Below are 21,549 nucleotides of genomic sequence, written 5' to 3'. Positions count from 1 at the left end.
TTGCATTTCATTCGTCTTCATTACAATTTTCATTATTGTGGTTTATGGTTGCTGTGTTGGCTTAAACTTTGGCATCTTTCTGCATATTGTATTGCATGAGCTTTGGTAACACCCTTTTAAGTGGGAGTGAGAAGCTACTCCTTTGTGAGGTTTTCACCTCCGTTCAGGATAGTGGATTGCTTTCGGGATACATCCGTACCTATGTCTTCGTAAGATTTTCATCTCCGTGCAGCCATAGGGAAATGTATTCCCTTGAACTGAACTCGATCTATATGAGCCTATAATGGGTGAAGATCGAGGAATCTGCTGGTTCGGGTACCCTTACTTTAGAACCAAACCTCATGTAGTGAACCTTAGGAGCCCACCTTAGGTAGAACCACTTTGAACCCCTAGTATTCACCCGAATAGGTGTTCTATTTATTCTTGCTTGCTTTTGCTTTGTACTAACCTGTTTTCTTTTTTGTTTTGATTGCATTGCATTTTCATCATAAAAAGAGATGTTGATTCATGTTCGGTTGTTAAATAGAGAGCTTGTCATAAAAAAATGAGTCTTTTGATAAAGTGGAAAATAATACGGTTGCCCGAATATGTTTCGAGAAAACAAAACAAGAGAAAGATGATAGCTTAATAGAGGACAACACAACTATTGCTCCGTTGCCCAAGGATTTAAGGTGACAAAGATTATTCGAGAGCCGCTGAACTTTCTTAAAGAGAAACCAATGAGCATCACGAGGATGAATGAGCAACGAGTCACAGCCCAGATCGAGAGAAAATGAGATAGAAGATACTCCCTTTTGAAGAGTTCGTGAGATTCATCTTAACGCTCGAATGAAGAAAATGATCGTTGTCTTGGAATATAAGGGCAAAGCCGTATATATGTATCCGCTTTATGTAAAGAGATTTGTTTTCTAGGAAAGTTCTTCTAATAGAATTGAACCAAAAATCAACGTCTCTTTTTGCATTCATTTCATGCATTTACATTACATTGCATCATATGCATTAGATTTTCACAAAAAGACCCTAATTAGGTAAAATTATTTCAGCTAATTTGGAAAACCAACATTCTTGCGGTACCCGAATAGAAACTAAAGGAATGGACCAAAGGTTGGATAGATTAGAGCAGATGCAAGTACAGATGTTAGAGCAATTGGTCAAATTTCAACAAGATATGAAGGATCAGATGCTAGAAGTCCAAAGAAATCTGATGAGCCAGTTAGCCGAGCTATTGGATATGAGGTTAGAAAAAGAAAAAAATCTAGTGGTCCACTTTGGGAATGATAATGAAGGCCCTGTATATCTTCCAAGCTTTACCCCAACAAACATCCAAGCACAATCAAACACATATCCACAAAGGGTAATTGTTAACATCCGACCACAATACCAGACCAATACCTCAACACCGGTGAATTTCGCGACAGGTTCAGGTTCCAATCTGAGGGGCAATCTAACTAATCCTGTTGTCCTTAATGATCTAGCGGGAACAAAACAAACAAGGGTAGAGTTCTCAAAACAATTCGAAGATCGTTACAAACGGAAAGGGCAAGAGTGGAACTCCCAAAACAATACTTCAAAGGTCTCGAGGAAGAGGAAAAATGAGGTGAACAATGTGGGTAGGCATAATGAGGGTTATTCAAAGCCGATTACCGTAGGTCAGCAAAGGTCGGTTGCTACTGGCCATCAGATATCCCCAAGACAAGAATCTAGCACAAAGTAAAGCATTAAGAAGTCTCAATTTACACCAATCTCAATGTCATACCAGGAACTGTATCAGAGTTTTTTGACGCACATGTTGTCTCCCCTTTCTACTTGAAGCCTTTACAACCTCCTTACCCCAAATGGTACGACACAAATGCGCAATGTGACTGTCATGCGGGAATTATGAGGCATTCTATAGAAAATTGCACTGCCTTTAAAAAGTTGGTCGAAAGGTTTATCAATATGGGCATTGTCAAATTTGAGGATTCACCCAACACAGAAAACTCACTACTCAATCACACGGATAATGAAGGGAATGCGATGAATGAAGAAATGTTGGGAAATGTTCACATCAGTGCCGAATACGAAGAAGTAACTGGAGAAGAGATCTTATTAGATGTTCGTTTTTATAAACTTAAGAGTGTTTTGAATAATTAGACTGCAAAAGAAACCCCTGTAGTATTTAGAGCTTATTCAGAGTAATGTTCAGAACACACTTGTTGCTTTTAGCCTAGAGGCAACAAGAACTCTTTTGTGAAATAGGCTCATGTCTAAACATCATTATTTTAATGGAAATGCATCTTTGCGATCTTTTTGAACCAATATTCTTTCATTTCTTATGAATGATTATTTTTATTCTTTTATTATTTCTTCCAAATCATTATGGCATTCATAATCATATTGTACATAACTTCATATATTCTTTGTATATTCTTTTGTACTTACAATAGGTCCCTGAATATCAACGACATGAATGACACTGCTACAGACTCAGAATCTCCTTTTGGGCGAGACATGTGTTTAGAGGGATCTCACGACTTTGAAGATGACATAGATTGTAGCCTATCTCCAGACTTATTGAGGATGGTAGAACAAGATGAAAAACAGATCCTACCCTATAAAGAATCATTGGAATCCACAATTTCTCCCTATGTGGGGCATGAATGTCATTGAGCCGATCTTGCCAAAAATTTATGGCGGTCAACAATTCATCTTTGCAGCCGTCGATTACTTCACTAAGTGGGTGGAAGCTGCTTCATATGCCAGTGTCACGAAGTCGATAGTCAGCAAATCCTTGAAAATCATATGTCAGTATGGAATGTCAAAAATGATCATATTTGACAGTGCACTAAATTTGAACAAGAACACGATATCAGAAGTTTGTAGTCTGTTCAAAATTAACACCATATCGCCCAAAAAAAAAAACTCTGTCGGGGCAACGCCCTCTTTTTGGCTTATCGCGGTTTCACCTATTGAGGTCGAGATTTTATTCTCTTTGAGTTTTTGGATTCAATCCTAATTGAAGAGGAATGTTCAAAGTTATCCATCACGGTCAAATGCGCCAAAAGCAAATGATGCGAGCTCACAAAAAAAGGTTCACCCTAGAGAATTCCATGAAGAGGGACCTGATATTGAAAAAGATCATTCCCATACAAAAAGAACTTTATGCCGAGTTGAAAAGGACCTTGTGTGGATGGCCTTATCTGGAAAAGCGTCAATCTTGATCAGAAAGGATAACAAGGACATGCCTAATCCTATGAGTTTAGATGCAATCAAAAAATATTTTGAAAAAGAAAAAAAAAGAAAAAAAAAGAAAAAGAAAAAGGAGAGGCCAAGGTGAAAACCCGCAAAGGGCGCCTTGAGACCAAAAAGGCTTGAGTTGAAAACCTGAAAAGGGCGACTCAAATTGTAGATCAGAATGGGGCATGAAGTGATCAGATTGGGGCATTTGGTGATCTTGCTATACCTGAATCAATAGGGAAGGGTAGGCGACATCTTGGGGCATCGACAAAGTCCTATAGATCTCCTAAACACATGTCAAACTCAAAATGGTCTTCAGAAAGTTTGTACAGAGAAGTTCAAGCTGCGATATCTGGGGCACCCAATTCTCATATTATTTGTTGTTCTTGGAATACTTTTTTCTTTTCCAAGATATACATTCCCAATTAATTCCTTTGTCATCCTCCTTTACTATTTTCGATAATTTGTTCTTTCGAGCTATGCTCAAAACCAACTTTATTCTTATCCATTGTTATGACCTTTTTTGCAAACATGTTGCATTGGAATAATGATTAATGGACTAATAAAACTTTCACAAAGGAAGTTTTGCATATTACTCTGAAAAGTTTCTAAATAATATAGGAACCTGAAACAGGACAATTGTTTAGAACACACCAAATTTTAAAGTCAGAAATTTGAGAAGGAAGAGTCCAAACTTGGACTTTTTCTTTGGATTTTGTTGTCAAGTGCATTGATTGAACAAAATGACAAGATGCCGTGTCAATGACAAAGCTTAAATAAATAAGCAAGCAATGATTATCAGGCAATAGGAAGAGGTTACCTCGGAGAAGAGATTCTTCATTTGCACATTAGTATGACACATTAGGAATGGTGTGAGGAACTAGAACGATTCAGGTCCTGTATCCTTGAATTGTGGTAGGAAAGGATTGAGGAAAGGCCATATATTTCTACCCTTGGATTACAGTGGGAGAATGGTGGTAGAAATTTTGCGCCCTAATAGATTAAAATTTGAGGTTTACAGTGGGGGAAACCTGGAAAAATGTTTCTTCAGAAAAACCAGTCAAGCAAGAAGGTGTCGTAGCACGTTAGTCACAAAGGCTTAATAAACTTCGAGTAATGACAACCTAAGCAGGATCATTCTCGAAAAAATAAAATTTTGCAAACACTATTCACACATGTGTAGTTAGGAGCATTTGATTCATTTTGATCATGCCATCCTAATCATTAGGCATAATTAGGTTCATTGTACAGGTCATGTTCCCCAGAGAACAGATTAATGAAGACAACAGATCTTGTCTTCCTGTATTGACAGTGAAGCAGATCGAAGACACAAACCTTGCCTCTCTCGGTTGTAGCGGAGCTGGTTGAAGACAACAGATCTTGCCTTCCTGCATTGACAGCGATGCAGATCGAAGACACAAACCTTGCCTCTCTTGGTTGTAGCAGAGCTGGTTGAAGACAACAAATCTTGCTTTCCTGTATTGACAGTGAAGCAGATCGAAGACACAAACCTTGCCTCTCTCGGTTGTAGCAGAGCTGGTTAAAGACAACAGATCTTGCCTTCCTGTATTGACAGCGAAGCAGATCGAAGACACAAACCTTGCCTCTCTCGGTTGTAGCGGAGCTAGTTGAAGACAACAGATCTTGCCTTCCTACATTGACAGTGAAGTAGATCGAAGACACAAACCTTGCCTCTCTCGGTTGTAGTGGAGCTGGTTGAAGGCAGTAGATTTTGCCTTCCTGTATTGACAGCGAAGCAGATCGAAGATCAAAGATGACAAATTTTACCTCCCTGTGACTACAGTGGAGTACATTGAAGCCGATAATTCTATCTCCCTGATTGGCAGTGGAATAGATTGAAGATCGAATATGGCAGATTTTACCTCCCTGTGACTACAGTGTACATTGAAGTCGATAATTCTATCTCACTGGTTGGCAATGGAATAGATTGGAGATCAAAGATGACAGATTTTACCTCCCTGTGACTACAGTGAAGTAAATTGAAACCGATAATTCTATCTCCCTGGTTGGCAGTGGAATAGATTGTAGATCGAAGATGGCTGATTTTACCTCTTTGTGACTACAGTGGAGTACATTGAAGCCGATAATTCTATCTCCCTGATTGGCAGTGGAATAGATTGCAGATTAAAGATGGCAGATTTTACCTCCCTGTGACTATAGTGGAGTACATTGAAGCCGATAATTCTATCTCCCTAGTTGACAGTGGAATAGATTGAAGATTTCAAATCTTATCTCCCTCAGTGGAGCAGATCGAAGATGTCAGATTTTACCTCCCTATGACTACAGTAGAGTACATTAAAGCCGATAATTCTATCTCCCTGGTTGGCAGTGGAATAGATTGAAGATTTCAGATCTTATTTCCCAAAGTGAAGCAGATTGAGGATGGCAGATTTTACCTCCCTGTGATTACAGTGGAGTACATTGAAGCCAATAATTCTATCTCTCTGGTTGGCAGTGGAATAGATTGAAGATCGAAGATGGCAGATTTTACCTCTCTGTGATTACAGTGGAGTACATTGAAGCCGATAATTCTATCTCCCTGGTTGGCAGTGGAATAGATTGAAGAATCGAAGATGGCAGATTTTACCTCCTTGTGACTACAGTGGAGTACATTGAAGCCGATAATTCTATCTCCCTGGTTGGCAGTGGAATAGATTGAAGATTTCAAATCTTATCTCCCTAAGTGGAGCTGATCAAAGATGGCAGATTTTACCTGCCTGTGACTACTGTGGAGTACATTAAAGCCGATAATTCTATCTCCCTGGGCAGCAATGGAATAGATTGAAAATTATAGATTCTATCCCCCTAAGCAGTAGTGGAACAAATCAAAGACGGTGAATCTTATCTTCCCAAGATAGTAGGGAAGTAAATTTAAACCACAAGCCTCACCCCCTTGAAGTTACAACAGAGTGGATTGAAGCGACAAGACACAGTGGACTGGAATGGAGGCTACTTGAAGAAGAGAAGCATTAAGAGGTCAAGATTCAACGACACCGGGTAAAAATTGGTCCATTTTAATGTCTTTGCTCTATTCTCGTTACACGACAATGAGCAAAGAGGAGCAGCTGTAAGGCCCAATTGTTTTACCCGGGGCCCAATTAAACCCCAAAATCAAAACAAAGCAAAACCCAAACAGAACAAAACCAGATCAGCCCGTTACATGCCCAAACTACCTAAACCTAACCCATTAAACCCGAAGCCCAACAGGCCTAATACCCAATCCTAGCCCAAAACATATTTTCAGAAAAAAGAAAACCCTAATTCCCCCATAACCCTAGCCTAGGTCGCCCACTTGCCCTCTGCCAGTCGCCATCGCTGCTCGTCTGCCGCCGGACGTCCCATCTGCGTCCATCACCGCCCATCCACTTGCACCTGTAAAAAAGAAAAAGCAAGCAAGAAACAGCAACAATAGCAGAAAACAATAGTATAATCGGCTATAAAAGCCGAAAAGAAATGTAACTTGGTCTTCTTCTGCTTCCGATTTTTGTAAAGAAAAAGAACATTAGCAGAGAAATAAAAGAATAAAAACAGATTTACTCCAAGGTTTTTTTTTTCTTCTTTTTCTTTTTTCATTTCGCATCTCTTTTCTTTTTATACCTGTTTTTTTATTTTTATACATATATATACATATATATTAAAAATGTTTCATATTTGCGAAAAAAATACCTTTTGAATTTTCTAGCCACCGCGTGCGGTGGCCGGCGTGGCGCCGGTGCAGTAGGCCGATGATCGGTGCGGGGAGGGTTTGGAACCCTGAAAGTTGGGTTGTTGAGAGGAAATGTGGAGCTTTTTTTTAGGGGTCGGTTAAAATGAATTTTTGGAAGAAATTTGGGTTTAAATAACCCCCTAAAACGTCGCCGTTTGGGCTTAGGGTTCAGAGACCAAAAACGGCGTCGTTTTGGTCTCTGACCCGCGCGGTGACCCGACCTTGGGGAAGGATCCGCGTGTTTTCTTCGAATGGGTTATTTCCGCGTGCAGTCCCTCCTATTTTGCAGCGCATTACAATCTGGTCCCATTTTGTTATTTTCTTTTATTGTGATTTAGCCATGATGCTTTATTGTTGTTTCAGTTTAGTCCTCTGCAACGCCGCGTTTTGGGAACTCCGTCTATTTACTGTTTTGGTTCCTCTCTGTTTGGCGCGAGTTGCAATTTAATCCTTTTTTTTATTTTATTTCGAATTGGCCCTGTATCTTTATTTTTATTGCGATTCAGTCTATTTTTAGCATCCTTTATTATTTAGCTAATTATTTTTAACATTATTATTTTCATATTATTATTATTATTATTGCTTTTATATATATAGGAGTATATTTTTTTATATTTTTACATATATATACTTATATACATACTTTTTATATTTTATTATAGTTGTATACGTATATATGTACATATATATTTTAGCATTTTATAATTTTCATCTATTTTCCTTTATTTTTTTATGTTCATTTATGTATTTATTTATGTGTCCATTTTTATGCTTTAGTTTATTTATTTATTTATTTATTCATTTGCTATGGTATATGCATGATTGATTTATTTTATTAGTTTTTGTTCATATTATCTATGTTCACATTATCATATTTATTGTTCCATTATGCATATTAACACCAAACTTTAAAAGGAAATTTTTTTCAAATAAGGCAATGTTTTGCGTCTGGAAATTCGAGAAAACATGCCCTAAGGTGCTGGGTGTCGATTTTTCTCGTTCAACCAAATGGCTTAATATCCTTTTAAAAATTTTAAAATAAGGCAATGTTTTGCGTTTGGGAAATTCGAGAAAACATGCGCTAAGATGCTGGGTGTCGATTTTTCTCATTCAACCAAATGGCTAAATATCCTTTTAAAAATTTCAAAATAAGGCAATGTTTTGCATTTGGAAATTTGAGGAACGTACCCTAAGGTGCTGGGTTTCGATTTCTCGTTTAACCAAATAGCCAAATATCCTTTTGAATTTCAATCCATATCGTCCGAGTTTTTTTAAGGATCGTATTTTAAATCTCTCTAAAGTCTTTAGTTTTTGGACACTAAGACATTAAGTAATCAACTAGGTACCAATTTTGGGCGTATCGAGGGTGCTAATCCTTCCTCGTGCGTAACCAACTCCCGAACCCATTTTTCTGAATTTCGTGGACCAAAACCATTGTTTTAATAAAATCAAGTCGTTTATTAAAAACAACCACTTTTCAAGGTGACCCGATCACACCTTATCAAAAAGAATTGATGGCGACTCCCGTTTTTTTTTCGTTTTCATTTTCAAAATTCAAGTCGACCCCATTTTTCAATAAAAAAATAGTGTCAACAGAGGCAATAATAAAACTGATCAAAGTTTATAAGCCCTGATCAAAGCTTATAAGCCCCAAGCGTAAGCTGGAAGTTTAACTTAGCATTTATTTAACTAAAAAACTTGAATTTTTATTAATTTTAATCTTTTCATTTATAAATGATTTATATATTTATTATTTTATTAATTAATAATATGATATATTAATTTTAAGTAGGAATATGACTAAATTAATTAATTTTACTTCAATATACGATTATTAATTAACATTAATTTTATTATTATCACATAATAATACTAGAAAATTATTATTCTAATATTAATTTAGTAATATAATTAACAACAAAGGGTATTCTTATCAGTTTAATTTTTTTAAACTCGTGCTTTTTATATATATTATATATTAAATATTATTCTATATTAATTATAACTTAATTAGTGTTATAGTTATATATAAATTAAAATTAAGAATTATTGGAGTATTATTATATATTACTTTAAACTAATTATAATTTAATTAGTGTTACATTTATATATCAATTAAAATTAAGATTTACCATTATAAATAACATTTAATAATATTATATCAATAATATTTGTTATTTTTATTTGTAGTATAATACAATTTTTACTCATTTGAACTACATAATTGAATATATTAATTAATATATATTATTTTAAATTAATTATAATTTAAATAGTGCTACAAGTATCTATCAATTAAAATTAAAATTTACCATTATAAACAACATTCAACATTTAATCATTTTCAAATAATAACATCTAAACATACCCACATTATTCATGAAACTCCACAAGTATAAAACAAAAATTAAAGGTTGAAGATGAAACATTTTGGTGGCAAGATAAAAATCATTTTTAAAATGGATAATAAGTTTTGTTTTCTCAACTTTGTTTTATATCCTTGTAAATGTAAGATTATATTGATGGTATTTGTTTGCAGTTTTAATTCTATACTTTGCATCATGAACTTGATGTGCATTGTGATTTAGTCGAATCCAATTATTATTAGTAGTGATAAGTTTGAGTTATCTAATAAAATCATGATTAAGAAGTTGGAATTTTTTAAGTTTATTTGAATATACTTTTATTTTAATTATTTTTAAGAAGGTGAAGTTTTTTTTTATATTTTCTTTAATTTCTTTAATATTATTTTTATAATATAAGTAGATGTTATAAATATTTTATTAAGTGGATGTCCATCAAGATATAGATAAGTTTTGATATACTTTAAATTCTAGTAGTCATTAGAAGTAGAGTTCTATTTCATTTATGCTTCTCATGTCTATAAATATAGACTTTGGAGAAGCATTGTGAAGATTCCCGATTGATCAATAAAATACGCTCTCTATTTGCTCTCCCATTCTCTTTGTTCTTTATTTTCTGTGTATTTATTTTATAACATATTATCAACACAATTCTCTTTTAAATATTATTCTGTTTAATCTATTTCCTATAAACCAAACAAAATTCTTTAAAAAAATCCCTTCAAAACAAAAATCAAGGTTTGAACCAGCGCCCTATCCCTATCATTGCTTCCAAGTTCTTTAGCTTTTTGTGTTTGTGTACGAAGAAACCTGTAAAGGCAATCAAGTCTGGATGCAATAAGAAAAAAAATCCAAACTTTTCTACAAGGATTCAAACTTGTGTTTGCTTGTTTCCGTTAAAGACCTAAATCACCAACCATATTGCCAAAAGTAAGATTCATACTGCGCCCTCTAGTAACGACTGAAATATTCAATCCTCATGTACTCTTAAATCTTTAGACTTTTTATGTCTAGAAATTTATATAATTGTATTTAATATGTTTTCTCTATTATTTTTTGGTAAATCATTCTTTTTGAAGTTTTTTTTTAAATTAAGTTACATTATGCATAATATTTGATGTTTAAAGATTTGGTTATTCAATTCTTATTATTAAATATTCTTTAATTTGATTAAAATTATGGTCAAAAGTATTATTAATTTACCATTGTTGATTAAAGGGAAATTTGATAGGATCTATTTAGTTTGATTAACTTGCTAATGTTGAATGATTGTATTATATCTTTTAAATTGAATTTATAAATAATTTATTAGAGCATCATAAGATTTTATAACTTATATGTAGTATGTTCTTATGAAAATATTGTTACTTTAGTACTTGTAATAGTGCTCCTGATAATAATTGGAGACTAATCATGACAACATGAATAGATAGATTCTGATTTGAAATCCACGTATGTTTGCGATGGTGATTATGAAATAAAGAATCAATGGAGGTGTTTAGAAGTCTATCCTACTATATTTGTTGCATTCCCCGAAGTGAATGCAAACATATAGGAAATAAAAGATATAATCATGGAGCACTAAAAGTGGGAACATAATAATAAATAAGAAAACAATGAGAGTTCTCAAGATAACTCTTTAAAGGATAAATATAACTTATATTATCAAATTTGATATGAAAGATTATTGGCCACATATGTGACCCAAATATTTTGTTTCTGCTAATATTCTCTGAGGAAGGATATGAGAATGTAGTAATGAATTCTATCATTACATATAGAAAATATTTATCTTATTTGGTATTGAAACAAAAAAAATATTATTCCAATATTTGATAGTACAAAATTAGTTAAAAGCTCTAGAAGAGCTAATATATCAATATCTAAAAAACACAAAATTTGTGATAGTTAATGCATTGATTTTAAAAGATATTCATTATAATGAATATCATATTGAGATTGTGAAAGAAGAAAAGATTATATTTCATACGAATCATTATTGCTATAAATATCTATTTTGAAAGGATGAAGAAAAAGGAGGATCGAGTTATTGATTACTCTTGTTATTAAATCGAATTAACTATGACTATCTTTGTGATCTTCTTTTGTCATCATCCCCATTAAGGGATTGAAAGCAAAATATTTGACTATGAAAGATCTACTTATGAATAATAGAATATGGTAATTATATCTAAAGCTCGTTATGGTTAGATGCACTTGAAGTTGCAAGTATTTTTTTTAAATTGTGAGTATAACTCTACAGTATTCAGAATAAGTTCTCAATTAAAATCATTTGAAAAAAATATTACTGATGAGAACTTGCAAGAGAGAAAACTTATGTATGAAAAGTCACTGGTAATATACCTGTTGTACACATGGAAAATAAGATCCACTTTCAAAGTTTGCTATTAATAGATTTTGATTGGATTCAAAGTCTACTACTAGAGTTTAATTTGCTTACTTCTTGATAAAATCGTCAAGACTCAACGTAGAAAAAAAAATACATTTTTAAATATTAAATCAACTTGATATATGGTTTAAATATTTGAGATGATCTTTTGTTTAAGTTTTGATTACATGAGTTACATATTATTTTAAGTATCTTATTTGTTAATGAAAATGAATATTAACTGATTTATTTATGTTACTATAGTAGGTTTTATAATTAAATAATATATTTGATTAAAACATATCTAGTATGCAAATTTGTATTAATAAATCAATGAATTTTATGGTTATTCGGATTTGGTTTAGTTCAAAGAATTGTTAAAGGTAGTAGTTCATATGTTTTATATTATTCCATGTGTTAATTATTTAAAGAAATGACATGAGCAATTGTAAATGAAAAGTTCTATGAGCATGAATGGTTGTATTTTGAATTAAATTTCATGCATGTTTATGATAATGGTTATGAAAGAAAAAAAATTGCTACTTTTTCATTATGTCATATTTTTATGTTTGGGATGTAACTTTTATTGATATATTTAATTTAGACTTGTTTCTATACATGACCTAACCAATTATTCTTGGTAGTTAATTGATTATGCAAAACTCTTTTTAAAAGGGCTTTAAAAGTATTTTGAATTGATCTCATATCTCATTATAGATAAACAAAATAACAAGTTATTTATTCCACCAGTTTTGCTCCATTCCTTGAAGTGAATATAACAATTCATAACAATTATGAAAATTTAACTTATTGTCATTATAGAAAAATAGATAAGAAGAAGGTGGATGATTCAAAATATTGTCAAATGTTTATTCTTAGTACAAAATGTTCAATGACTTATATTAATTTATCAATATTAATTTATCATTCCTTGAAGTAGATGATATCTATATAATCTTACTGGTAAGAAATATGATATATGCTTACATAATTGTTTGAATTATTTTTTGCACATTCCTTGAAGTGAATGTCTGCAATCAATATAATAAATTTTATAATTATTATTTTTAGACATTTGAAGATTTTGGCATATTCCCTGAAGCGAATATTGCATATAATTGTTTGAAAATTCTATTTATTTTGTTGACCTAGTGGCATTATAGACTTCACATTGATTTAGACATTTCCAATAGTAAATGTCACAATAGTACATATATGTGGATATAAAGTAAAAGGAATGAAAGTAAAAGTATCAAGTTGTCACAATTTATATTGACATTATTAGTACAATTGAAATGCATGTTAAAGAAAACCAGAAGTTTACTGATACAAATGCATTTACTACTTGGCGTGACCAGTTAGACCATCTTGGATCATATATAATGCAAAAATTAATTGAAAATTTATATGGACATTCATTAAAGAACCAAAAGATTCTTTAATTTAAAGAATTCTCATTTGTTGCTTGTTCTCAATGAAAGTTACTTATTAGAAACCCACTAGCTAAAGTTGAGATTTAATGTCTTGTATTTCTGAAATGAATATGGGCCCATTCATCCACCATGTGATTGGTTTTGACATTATATGATTTTGATAGATGCATCTACAAAATAATCACATATGTGTTATCAACTTGCAACCTGTCTTTTGCAAGATTGCTTGTTTAAATAATTAATTTCAAATTATGCAATTATGACAACTCATATTGCTAAAGCTAATGAGTTTATATATCAGTGTTTTATTGATTGAGTTTGAATTTTTTTTGTAAAAGCTTGTTATTTATGCACATAATGGTTTAGAGAAATTATTGATTGAACGCATCTAGTTAATATCTAAACCATTACTTATGAGAACTAAACTTCCTATTTCAACATGAGATTGTGTTTATTTAAGTGTTGTACGCATCAAACTAATAAGTTATAAATACTCCCCATTACAATTGGTTTTTAGTCGAGAGCTAAATACTTCTCATCTTTGAATTTTTGTATGTGCGTATATGTTTCAATTGCTCCTCCACAACACATAAAGATGAGCGAATCCTCAAATAAAGTTGGAAATATATATTAATTACGAGTCTCATTGTATTATTAGATGTTTCGAATGTATTGGAGATTCAATTATGACATGATTTGTGATTACTATTTTGATTTGATGGTTTTCTCGACATTAGGGGGAGAGAAATAATAACTGAATGAAATTACTGCTTGTAAAGAGTTATCATTATCTAGAATCCTTATAGAGAGTAATTTGAACTAGAAGTTTAAAAGGGATAACTCACTTTATTACAAGTTAACCGTCAGATGTATTTACAAACTTAATGAGAATAGCCAAGTGTTATATACCGTCTAATATTTTAATTTGAATTAAAGTCCTAGTAGGACAATCAGTTAGAATAAATGATAGATTGATCAGTTCCAAAGATAAAAATTCTTCTAGATGGTTATATAGTGGAGGCGAGTGCTCTAGAAGAGACTCAAGACATAACTAAAACTCCAGAAGAGATTTAGGTACCTGAAATTGAAAACTAAAATAGTGAAAATAAATAAATCTCGATATGTTATGTCAATTCGAGAAAATGTGGAACCGATAATAAAAGTAGTCGACAAGGTTTTACATGCTATATTATTGTTGAAATAATGAAATAAAAGGAGAATCTTGGATAAATCTATTGAGAAATATAGATATGAAATATATTGTTCAAAATAGAAAGGCACAACTCAAGTACAATTAACTTCGTGGAGTTTTTGGACTAGTTGTCCAAATATCTAAAGGTATAAAGCCAGTGAGGGTACAAATGAAGTAGTTTTGCAAAAACGGAATAAAATATGAAGTTTTTGCTAAGTCCTGGCATTGATTATGAAAAGATATAATGTTCTTTTGTGGTAGATGCAATAACTTTCAGATATATTATTAAACTAACAGTTCCTAAAAGATTTAACTTGTTTCTAAGGTTGTTGATACAACCTTTTATGAATCACTATATAGTAAAGTTTATATTAAAATCATTAAAGGATTTAGAATGCTAGAAGCATATTGAAATTCTCGGGAAATTGTTCAGTTATATGAATTGAAATAATTTGAACATATGTTGTAAATTTGATTGAGTGAATAGTAGTTGGAGGATTATAAGGTGATCCAAAATACCTATTTATATTTTTATAAAAGAATCATGATTAAATTTTGCTATGATTATTGTTGAAACTCCTAAAGAGATCAAAATATATTTCCCCCAAATTTTCTTTCACTCATGACTTTCAAAAGAATGGTGATATAAATACTTAGCAAATACATTCACATAGTCATTTAAAAAACTAGTATTCAATCTCGAATATGTAGAATATGAGAAAGTATGTGATGTTTTCATGAGGGGGAGTAAATATGCGCTGTACTCTTTTCCCCTTAACCAAGGTTTTGTCCCATTGGATTTTCTTGGTAAGGTTTTTAATGAGGCAGCATATTATGCGTATTATAGATATGTGTACTCTTTTTCCTTCTCTAGGAATTTTTTCCCATAGGGTTTTTATTTTAGTAAGGTTTTAACGAGACACACTATCTACAAAAGGACATCCAAGAGGGAGTATTATGAATATTTTATTAAATGGATGTCCATCAAGATCTAAATAAGTTTTGATATACTTTAAATTCTAAATGTCATTAGAAGTATAGTTCTATTTCATTTATACTTCTTATGTCTATATATATAGACTTTAGAGAAGCATTGTAAAAATTTCCGATTGATTAATAAAATACGCTCTCTTTGCTCTTCTATTCTCATTGTTCTTTACTTTCAGCCTTTTTATTTTATAACAGATGAGATTTAATTTTAGTTTTTATTTCACTTACGAAAATAAACTATTATAAAATCAAAAAATATATTATGATAATCTTATCCAATTAAGTTAATTTTGAATAAGATTCATAAAGTTTAATTTGATTATATTTGATATGATTTGAATTTATTTTGTAATTAATAAAGTTGTTATTTGGTTTTAAATAGAAAATATCTTTAAAATAAAAAATGTTAAAAAATAGGTTTTAATATTAAAACTAAAAGTTAATTCAATAATTTTAATACATTAACCCCTTACAGTTTTATCTGTTATTATTGTAAATATGCAAATTAAATCACACTCTAATATCAATTCTCAAAATAATTTTTATTTATTAGAATTCAATTTCTAAGATATTTACATGAAGTTTCAAGACAGAGTTGTTATTTTACCTTTATTCAAACCTATAAGTGTTGAAGTAATCTCTATCTTCAATTATAAAAAATAAAAACATTTTATTAAATAATAAAAACATAAACGCATACATTTACGTTCACAATCATATGGTTCATAGAAATATAATCCAATAACAAAGTCCGAGTTCATAACTAAAGCTAAATCGAAATGGTCCACAAGAACAAATTGTTCAATATACTAACATTATTAAACTGATCTTGGGTAAAACTTTGATGCCAAATTTTATAAATAGGTTACATAATAAAGATAAATATTACATAATTAAAAAAATTGAATTTACCTTTAAAAATGGATTTACAACCAATCTCAATCGGATTTATAAATTAAAATTTTGATTTATTTTGTAAGTCAATTAGCAAATTTAATCAAAAGGTTATTTGTTTGGTTTGTTATTATAAATTTAATTTAAGGTTAACTCGTCAAAATTCAATAGGAGACAAAATTTTCATTTTTGTTCAATAAATAAAAAAATCATGATGAATTAATTTAAAAAGAAAAAAAAAAGATGTAGGTTATCTAAAAACAGGGGAAATAGCTTTTGTAAAAAAAATTTACCCTTTGAAAAAGGGTAAACCATTTTACCAAGAAATAAGGTAAATTTGGGTTGACTTTAAAAGTTTTTACATTGATCAATTTTATTTTTAGAAACAAACACATAAAAATGAGTAAAATATTTTTCGTAAATTTTTTTTCGACAAACAAACAAACTCTCAATTCAAATAAATTAAGTAATATTTAAAATGTTAACTTTTTGAAATTCTTTAGTTAACTTAAGAATCGAGGAATCTCTCAAAGTGTGAACTCTTGACACCACCCTAATTTTCTTTATATTGTAGATCACTATTTGACAAGAACTAGTCTAATCAACTGGAAACACCATAAACAAAGTTGTTTCATGATTTAGAAAACTTTTGCTTACATTAATAATGGTGTGTGCCCAATTGTAAACATGTGACTTGGATTTCAGATATAAAAGTTGATTCTTTTGTGACGATTATATGAACCTAGGTTTTTAAGTACATTAGTTAATTTTTGGGGTATTGTTCTCCAAAAGTACATATTAATTGGTATTAGAGTCGATCATCATGTCTCTCAATTATAGTCATGTGGTGTAGGTGGTGAAAGTTGTATTGTAGTGGTCACTAAAGGCTAAAGTATGATAGCGCAAAGCTATCTTGTGTGGTCGGTGAGACTATGGGGCGTGGTGGACTAATATGTACCCAATAACAAGGTATGAGACTTCGATCCTATACAATAAAGTATGAGATTTTCATGTGAGGTTTATTCTTTCTTCACAAGTTTGTAACAATTATTGAAAAATCAAGCACCTTCCAACACACATTCTCCTTTTGCGTTAGTGACCTCACAACCTCCTTTAGTGAAACCCACGATATATCCATCATCACATAACTACCTTACGCTAATAAAATTTTCTCGAAGACTTTTAACAAGATGAACACTCTCAGGCCTCACAAGACTTTTTACATTCAAAACTCCTTTTTTGATGATCCTCCTTTTGTGTCTATATCCAAAGGTAACTTTCTCAGCATCACACATTTGTAGTTCCTTTAGAAAGTTTTCATTATCAGTCATGTGCCTCGAGCATCCGCTATCAAAATACTAGACTTCTTATGTGACAATCTTTAGAGACATGCCAACAAAATTTTTACACCTTTTTAAACTCATATCTGCCTTGACTGCCTTTTTTTCGTCTTAAACCTTGTATGAACAGTGCTGATGTAACACCCCAAACCTGACCTAGACGTTATGGCCAGATCTGGAGAAACTTTCATGATATTCTTTGAAAAATCCAGAAATTAGCTAGGCTTGTAGAAATAACGTCAGATTTTAGTAAAAATAATTTTGAGTTATTTTTAGTGAAAATATCCCTCATAATTAATTCATTTATACTAACGACTAAATTTGTATTTTTAAAAGCGCACTTATTTGCAGCAGAACTCTTAGTTAAATTCAGTTTGGAAAGAATGAGTCATATTTTGAAAATCCAACATTTTGTTGATAGTGAAATTTAACTTAAAAAATTATAAACGGTTTAAAACAGTAAATAGTTGTCCAAAACTAAACAATCCCAAAAAGTTTAAAATAGTCAAACAAAACCAAAACAGAATAAACCCAAAACTTTAAAAAAGAACATATTTAACAAAAAAATGTGAATAATCGAGCTCCCGTCGCATTGACCCGTCTTAAGTCTGGGGGTTACTTGAAAGTAAACAGACAGAGGTGAGCTTTCAAACTCAGCGTGTAACTCCTAAAAACAGTAGCACATATATAATTTCAAACATGCTTTAAGAAATTATTCAAACATATTTTATAACAAATTAGAAACAACATATATCAGATGCAAAATCACAATCCTACCCCCATCCGCTACACACCATCTTTGACCATCCCTACACACCATATAGGGTATTATTTACCGGTCCAGCCCTACAAACTACTTAGTGACTGTATGCCAGTTTTATACCATACAGACCCTACATGAGGCCCACATTTGACTCGTATGATGAACATGACCCTAGGGAAAAATTTTAGGATTTGGGCGCACACGCTCGTGTGGCCCACACAGGCTACTTGGCCAGCCCGTGTGGTCCACAAAGTTTGGCACATAGTCTCACACATGCCGTGTGGCCCAGATTGTGTGTCTCACACGGTCTAGCACACGGACTGTCAGATGGCCTACCACCGACCTGGTACACGGCCATGTGGTGTATGTAGTTTTAGATTTTGGCTTTCGCCATTTGCTATTTTCTTAGGTTTTCGTTACACACCTGATTCGATTTTGTTACAGAAGCAACCACGAGACTCCCAGAACCCAAAAAAAAGATTCAATCGACTACTTAAGCGATGACTTGTGAAACTTAAATCAAGAATTGATCACAAACATCCTTATTCGACCCCCAAAAGCATATTCTAACACTTGTCGATAAATGAACAACAACCATAGATACTTAAGTCATTGGAGGAAAGCCAAACGTTTCAGGATTCTTCCCTAATCGTGAATAAAGAAAATCCTAACATACTCCTCAACTAACGAAAATAAAAGCTTTACCTCTCCGAGTATTTACCAAATCGGAATAATAAGAATGGAATTGAAAGAAAATGGAGTTACGAGTAGAACACTAAGGATAAATAGACAAAAGAAGAACCAAGATCGAATTGAATTTTGTTTGCAAAAAGGGATGCAAGAAACAAAGAACCAGAAAGGAAAAATTAGAAAAAAAGTGAAAAAAGAAGATGAAAAATAAAGTGAAATCAACGTGAGAAATTTAGGGATTTCCTAAGGAATAAAATTAAAACCAATCCCACTACTAACCACCACCCACATCTTATAATTTCAATTTGACCCCATTCTACCATGTGGACCACACATGCAAGAAATAAAAATAAATATACCCACTTGCTCGTGTGAGAATTCAAACACAAGATCAAAGGGTAGGCTAACATCTTACCACCGAATCAACAGACTCATTCTGTCACAAGTTGAATGAAAATAACATTTAAGCCAAATAAATAGAGATAGGGCTAGGAGCAAAAATAACAAAAATTTTCATGAGTGAGATTTGAACCCATGATCTCAAACACACAATCAAGACCCTTAACCACTAAAGCAGATACTTAATTATGATGAATTTTAAACTAATTAAGAATTTAAAACTTTAGGGCGTTAAAGCTGACACTAAGATTAAACTTCTTGAAGTCTTTCAATAACTTATAGCAATAGGGTCATATGTGACCCTCCTTTCCACAATAGTTACACACAAACATTTTTGACTTCCTGTAACCTATATTTATTACAATAGAAGACCTTTTTTTAGCCTTAATGAAAGAATTGGGAACATCAGTATTCCTACCATCTTTTGGATAACCAAGACCACACCGACTAAGTTCAAACCTCTTTTGGAAACTAAAACAAAAAAAATTAAGTTTCATAAAAATATATATTTCAATAGTTAGTGAATCAAATAGAATATTATGTAAATTAAAACAAAAGATTAATATTAACAAATAAAAACACCAAAAGTGGATTATGCAAATCCTAAAGATAAATTCCAAGAAATTTTTCTTAACAATAAACAAGAGAACTACTTTATGCATCTTGGGACTTGTATTATTCTAACATCAACGTAGCTCCTTCCACTACCAAATCATTCCTGTCCAAATACAACTCTAATGCAACAACTTCAATTTTCTTCATTTCTCCTCTATAGCAACTACCTTTTCACCCCATATTTCTATTCAAAAGTAATTGCCTCATCACCCACAATCATTCAATGCATGCTTTAAAAATTCATTTCCAAAGTTACCCACACCAGACCAACTCCTAAAAATTTCAAATCCCTTCATAGTAGCCACCACACCATCCACCGCTTCCTTTGCTTTCAATGTACCCTTACCATTACTTCCCTTTGTACCAAGCCCTTCTTTATCCCAAATCCTTTTGATCAAATAAAAAATTTTCTCTTCTTGTGGATTAGAAAAGCTACTATCCTCATCATTTTTACCTTTCCTAGCATTTTTTTTTCAAACCTTTTCCTCAACCTTCTAACTTTATCCATCAGTTAAGCTTTTGTAACATTAGCATCAAGAGATTTCTTAACAAAAATCATGAAACACATTCGCATCAGAAAAAGGGTCAACCCTTTTTTTCTCTAAGTAATCTAATAAGCATTCTAACTATAACAACTCAATTTTTAGGGGTGTCAGAAATTGAGGTTTTGAGACTCTATTTTCGTAAATTAAGTATGCAAATATTTAATAGGGATATTTACGAAGTTATTATATAAAAAAATTAAAATTTTGTAAAGCAATTAATCTAAAATTATGGTGAATTAAGGCCTAGGACTAAATTATAAAAATTCAATCGCTATAAATTTCTAATTGGAAAAAGGCTTAAGGATTAAAATAGCAATTAGCCAAAGGCCTAAAACAAAAATTAAACCATTTTTAATTTAGTATTAGTGAAAGATGGTGGCATGTTCATTATGTAATTTTAATGATTAATTAAAATAAAATTAAACATGATTATTTAAGTTAATTATGCTTTAATTAAACTATAAATAACGTAATAAGTGGAAAGAAAGAGAATGTAAACATCTTATTGGAAACACAAAATATAGACACTTTTTCATGCCGTTTTAAACTCAAATTCATGCAATTTCGTAGTAATTCTTGTCGAAAAATATATAATAATTATAAAATAATTAAATTGTATTTAAATTATTAACATGTTAGATTTTAATTAATTTTATAATAAATTTTGATTAATTTTGATCATTTTCGACAGATTCGCACAAAGGGTGAAAATTGGCTCGACAGACACTACTAGAAGTGCAAAACTGAGAAGCGATTTTTGAAGCATCGAGGTGAATTAATATTTCAGCCAAAGATGGTCCAAATTATGAATTTTAATTCATAATATAATTAATTTTAATTTTAATCCAATTTATTTTGTGTTAAATAATTATTATTAATTAATTATGAAAAGAGGCCAAGTTGAGCTCAACCGAGATAACCGATCCAACCGAGCACTAGGCTGCCCAAAACTGTCCCACATGCTGACCCAATCAACTTGTTTGGCTGCTTATT

Source organism: Gossypium hirsutum, chromosome D09 (genome assembly GCF_007990345.1).
Source record: "Gossypium hirsutum isolate 1008001.06 chromosome D09, Gossypium_hirsutum_v2.1, whole genome shotgun sequence".
In the NCBI taxonomy this organism is placed as follows: domain Eukaryota; kingdom Viridiplantae; phylum Streptophyta; class Magnoliopsida; order Malvales; family Malvaceae; genus Gossypium; species Gossypium hirsutum.
The sequence above is the reverse complement of the archived record's forward strand: the minus strand, read 5'-3'. Positions refer to the sequence as shown.